The sequence below is a fragment of the Sinocyclocheilus anshuiensis genome, unplaced genomic scaffold (assembly GCF_001515605.1).
Source record: "Sinocyclocheilus anshuiensis isolate Anshui unplaced genomic scaffold, SAMN03320099.WGS_v1.1 scaffold251, whole genome shotgun sequence".
NCBI lineage: Eukaryota > Metazoa > Chordata > Actinopteri > Cypriniformes > Cyprinidae > Sinocyclocheilus > Sinocyclocheilus anshuiensis.
In genome coordinates, this window is record NW_015549579.1 from 421,823 (window position 1) to 427,959 (window position 6,137).

At 36.5% G+C, this 6,137-nt stretch overlaps 1 protein-coding gene across 1 annotated transcript in view; it reads right to left on the bottom strand.

The window, feature by feature from the left end:
- Nucleotides 1–4,105, bottom strand: part of LOC107657584 (CCR4-NOT transcription complex subunit 10-like) — a 19,440-nt gene extending 15,335 nt beyond the window's left edge. Inside the window, exon 1 of the mRNA XM_016445743.1 lies at nt 4,040–4,105. The gene's annotated coding sequence lies outside the window, so the exon portion shown is untranslated. The remainder of the gene's footprint in view (nt 1–4,039) is intronic.
- Nucleotides 4,106–6,137: the final 2,032 nt, after the last annotated feature.

A 6,137-nucleotide genomic window follows, 5' to 3' on the forward strand; every position in this document is an offset into this window, starting at 1 on the left:
TTAAGCATTAATGGTAGGGAAAGCCCCTATGGCGTTTAAATAGTGTCAAATCTCGCGCATATAATTGACACTATTTAAACGCCATACATAAGCCCCTTATACTGGAGCGCGGCCACTTATGAAGTGTTGCTTGGAGGTTATAGCACATTGAAGAATGATCATATGACTTTTTACATACGCCATGTGACCTGTAAATGCGAAAAAAAAAAAAAATGTCCATTGCAGTTTTGCCAATTATTCCTTTTTCGCATTGCCTAAAAAAACCACCTCATGCGAGCGTAAAAACTTTTTTGCGATATATGGGCGTTTTTGTGAAATTGATGCGTTTCCATTAGGCCTATTTTCAATTCGCAATTTCAATTTGCGCAATTTCCATTACAGGAATAATGGAATAGCCTGTAATTACAGTAATTTTTTCTTATGAAGCTATAACAATTTTGCATTTATATTAAATGTGTTGTACTAAACACGTTTATACTTATGTTTTAGATAAATGGATTCCTTTGTAAAGGAAAGATTACAACAGTGGAACCTCTGCAATTTAATAGAAACATTTCAAGGTAAGTAATTATTTAATTATTAAGTGTTATGAAGTGACAATAATACTTTTTGTGCGCAAAAACTAAAATAACCACTTTATTCAACAAATTCTTCTGTCCCCTGTCATACTGCTACTCTATTTTCGTTGGAGAGCTTCAGTGTTTACATCAGAACTCGGGCTCAGTATTGGCCGATGCATGCGTGTGATGCAGACGGAGGAGCCGGCCAATAATGAGTCGGCGTTCGGATGTAAGTACACGGAAGCTCTGAACTGCATTCACTACGTCAACTGCGTATGTCAACAGTTCAAACTGTTAAATAAAGTTATTTTTGTTTTGTTTTTGCACACAAAAAGTATTCTCGTCACTTCATAATATTAAAGTTGAACCGCTGTAGTCACGTTGACTATTTTATCAATGTCTTTAATAACTTTCCGGACCTTGAAAGGTGCAATGACGTTGCTGCCTATGTGTGGTTCAGAAACCTCTCGGATTTCATCAAAAATATCTTTTATTTGTGTTCCGAAGATGAACGAAGATTTTACAGGTTTGGGACGACATGAGGGTGAGTAATTAATGACAGAAATTTCATTTTTGGGTGGACTAACCCTTTAAGTCATGAATTTTTATAGCAGCTCTCTGATAAAGCTACTTGGAGGGGGCGATATTACCAAAATCTTTACCACAATATGAGACATTTTTAACCACAGTAAGAACAGGCATTTCAATTTAGTAATTAAGTCAGACGTTACTCATTGAACTCAAAGCCATACCCTGTATTTCTCAACATCTTTGCTTAAATAACTGCTAATTAAATGTGGAAATGTTAAAACCTTTCTTTGTTCTGCTGAACACTGATATTTGGAAGAATGTCAGTAACCAAACAGATCTCGCCCCCCATTGACTACCATAGGCAGTTCAAGTTGGATAAAAAAGACCTTTGGCATATACTTTGTAACTTTTAAAATAGTTTACATGCACAAACAGCTATATTACTACCTAAAGGAAAAGTAAAATCCAAAAAAAGGATAATATAGGCCCATTAAATTACACTGCTCTGTACATAAACTCTTTCCTTCAGTGATTCTGCTTTTTATCCACAGGTGTCATGACTAATGGTCATTCATCACTTTTAGAGTTAACCTAATTTAATTCACTACAACACTGCTTCAGTTTTGCTTTTACACAGTGTAACTGCTGTTTTTTTCTGTGATTAATTTGTAAACATATATTGAATCCCTGGAATGTTTGTCATATATGCCAACTAAAGTTTATTTATTCTTTCAAGGTTGGTACTAATATGGTGCACTTCCTCAACAATGAGACAAGCCAGGATCCACATGTCTTGGTGCTTGGAGACAAAGAAAATTCCTCCCAAGTTTTCATCATTTTCAATGGAGAGGCAGTTGAAAAGGAGACCTTACTTCAAGCAGTGGATGTATGCTTCAAAATGTTCTACATCTATGACATAAACTACCCAAAGCCCTCTGCTCCCATTTGGGAGTTCTTGCAGCATGCAGTCTATAATATTCCTGGAGGAGTTCCTTCTACACATTGCTGCCTCCTAAAAAACTTTGTATTCAGTGTTACTGATCATCAGTAGATCCAGTAGCCAAAACACACATTAAGGTGTTTATAACACAATGCATATGGTGTACACTGTAGCCTTTTTTATTAAGGATATGTTTATTTCTTAAGGTATTATAAAGGTATGTCCTTGGTGTACAGGTTTGTGTAGTTTTTGAATTGGTATACTGAATGTGCACATTTGTGATTTAAATTTGTATACTGTATGTGCACAAATGTTTAGGTTGTATATTTCTGTACTGTATGTGCACATCTGTGTTTTAAATGCATACTATATGTGCACCTGTGTAGGTTATGAATTTGTATACTGTATGTGCACAGATGTTTAGGTTGTATATTTCTGTACTGTATGTGCACATCTGTTTTGAATTTGTATACCGTATGTGCACATTTGTTACGAATATTTGTACTGTATGTGCATATTTGTGTTTTGAATTTAACGTGTATTTTAATCTATGTATATTGTATGTGTACATTTGTTTTGAATTTAATGTGTATTTTGAATATTTGTACTTCAACATTTATTTGCCATGTGTTCTACATGTTCATTTTGAATTCATTTTGAATTCTATATATGCAAATAATTGTGCATATTTATATTAAATACTAGGCTCACCAATATTGAGTACATTTGTCATAAAAAAATTAAAACCTGTTTTTAAAACAGATTTATTGTTTTTCTACTTAAATAAACAATCTGTATTTGAAAACAGTGTTTTTTTATTCATTAAAATAATCACATGAATAAAAGTAAATAGTTAACCCAACAGTTGGGTTATTTTTTAACCCAACTGGCTTTTAACCCAATCATTGGGTTAAAAAGAACCCACAGTTGGGAAGGTGCTATGTTAACCCATAGTTGGGTTACTTGTTGGGTTATTTTTAACCCAACATTTTTTAGTGAGTGGTTAACTGCTAGTTGGTCAGATTAGTTAAGACACAGTCTTAGCATACAGGCTGTGTTTATGCAACTGGCCTTGGTGTTTTCAGAGTCAGTAGAAAGGTCTCTTTTCTGTGACCTTAATTGAAAAATTTTACCCCAAAATTTACTCACCTGTTGTTTCAAACCTGTATGAGATTCTTTGTTTTCTGTTGAACATAAAATATATATATTTTAAGAATATGGTAACCAAACAGTTGATAGATCCCAGTGACTTCCATATGAGGGGAAAAAAGTACTATGGATGTCAATGGGGACCATAATTTCTTTGGTTACATTCTTTAAAATATCTTCTTTTCTGTTCAGCAGAAGAAAAAAGGGATGATGTATTTGTGTAGGCCAAAACAAGGAAACGAGTTAGCTACATTGTCTTCTATGCCATAGAATACACCAGTAATACCCCTTGTGATTTTTTTTTACTTTGTTTTGAAAACGACAGCTGCTAACAATTGGCTAGAACAGACTAAAGAGGTTGTCGGGGACATTAAATGTCATCACCAATCAGGTCAACTCACAGCTTTCACAGCCTCATTGTGATTATAATCGTGCTCTAGCAAACTATTCTACAGTAACTCAAACTTTCAGGGAAAAAGTTTTTTTTTTTTTTTTTAAATAAAAATGGAAAGAGTTGTTAAAGCACAATACTGGTGACACTGAAGTTATGCAACCTTTTTCTGCAATTAGTACAGTGGAAAAAAAATGTAGAGGGAACCAGTGTGATGGTAACTGCCAGGTTGGTCATCAAAATAAGTCATCACTGCTGAACTCAATTGCTTTAAAGTTGTTTGGTTTTTACTGATTTGCATCATTCATCAGCTGGAAAGAATCGCTCTGAAAGTCATTTCGACTAAGGCTTACTTGGTTTTTCTGTCTCGTTATCATGCATCCCACCATGCAAAAACTAATTTTAAGTAGGTAGCACCCCAACTATTACAACTTTAATCAAGTCTTTGAGTTTGGACTCATCACATACCTGCATTTGATTTCCCTCTTGGATCACCCACTGTGAGGTATGAACTTTCAAAATTTCCACCGCAACAACTTTGGAATGTTTTTAAAGAGACACAAGGTTAAATAAGTATTGATATGATAATCTGATTCTGACTCATCGTTGGTGGCAAAACTGGAACCAATTTATAGAAGGATTATTACTGAAAACAGATCTGCAGCATACATCTTTTGGTTACATTGAGACTCACTTTCCTTTACAAAGGCCTTTGAACATAGGAAATTCATGTAGAAACCACTAGATGTCAACAGTATCAAAGAATTTGAACCAATCTGTCTCTGTCCATTGTTACTTAAAGCAATAAGCCATAAGAAATCCTGTACAACGATTTTACCACAGGTGTGTTTTTAGTAAAGGCGTGATTCTATGTCAGGGGTGTCAAACTCAGTTCCTGGAGGGCCACAGCCCTGCACAGTTTAGATGCATCCCTAATTAAACACACCTGATCCAGCTAATCAAGTAATTAAGGCTCATTTGAAAACTACATGTGCTGGAGCAGGGTTGGAACTAAACTATGCAGGGCTGCGGCCCTCTGAGTTTGACACCCCTGTTCTATGTGAATCACAATTTCTTTGCTATGTATTTCATTAGTGCAGTGGTTCTCAAACCTCTCCATGAAGTACCCCCAGCACTGCACGTTCTGTATATATCCCTATATCTGACACACCCACTTCAGGTCTTGCAGTCTCCACTAATGAGCTGATGAGTTGAATCAGGTGTGATAGATGAGGGAGACATACATTTTAAATTGCTATGGTATGCTAATATTTTACAAATTGCAAATGAAAAAGTGTTTTTTTTTTTTTTTCATTAAAAAATTATATCTTATTGATTATTATGTTATTACATTCTCCAAGGTAGTACCTGCCACCCAAGAGACTACAGCTGAAATTTAGGCTAAGTTCACATGAAATTTCTCGAAATTTCCCTTTCACACAACAGCTTATAGCGTCTCGCACACTGTGGCCGTTTCTCAAACAGAAGGCTGCATCCTCCGGAGGTCGCATTTGTAGGCTGCATACGTCATAAAGAAGATCTTATTTAGAATATTAACAGTTATCAATTTGACCATTATTCTTAGTTAAGCATACATTGTTGTAATATGCATATGACTCGCGAATGTAATACTCAGTTAACTGAAATAAACCAGGCTTGATGACGTATGCAAACTGCAAATGCAACCTCCAGAGGATGCAGCCTTCCGTTTGAGAAACGGCCTGTCTGTATGAATGCGCAACAGAAGTCAACCCTGTTGAAAAAAAACCAGCATATGCTGGTTAGGTATATGTTTTGAAGCATGGCAGCTGGTTTGAGTTGGTTTAAGCTATTTTTTAGCTGGTCATGAGCTGGTATAAGCCGGTCATGCTAATAAGCAGCTTAGAACCAGCTTAAACCAGCTCAAACCAGCTGCCATGCTTCAAAACAAACCTAACCAGCATATGCTGGTTTTTTTCAACAGGGAAGCCTGTATTCCTTATCAGTATCCATAGCAACAGTGACCAAAGTAATATAAAAGTTGGCAACATCCATAAAACCGAAAAGTCTTTTCACTTTCTGACATGACAAGGGTCCTATCAAGCCACAAGTTCACCTGTCAAATGTTCAATAATGGACAGCAGCTTTTATATTTGGGTGGAGAGCAGGCCATTTAAGTCATGTATAGAACATCAAACTGACTGGGGCAGCTCCGGTGGAGAACAGTGATTGGATGTAAACCAGCGTTCCTCAAATCCTTTACTGGAGGGATGCTGCCTTGCAGAGTTTAGCTCAAACCCTGATCAAGCTTACCTGTGATTTCCTAGCGATCCTGAAGGCTTTGTTTAGCTTGCACAGGAGTGTTTGATCAGGGTTGGAGGGCATTGGCCCTCCAGGGCAAGATTTGAGGAACCTTGATGTAAACCTTCAGATGACACACAGCTCATATCTGTAAGTTACAAAACCACACATAAAAATCCGCACATGTTAGGCATGCGTTTGTGCACTAGAGTGACTCTCTTGCACTGTTTGACATGATAGACAACTAGTTGTCCAGTCTGGTTCCCTTCACACAGTGCGGGTTTTC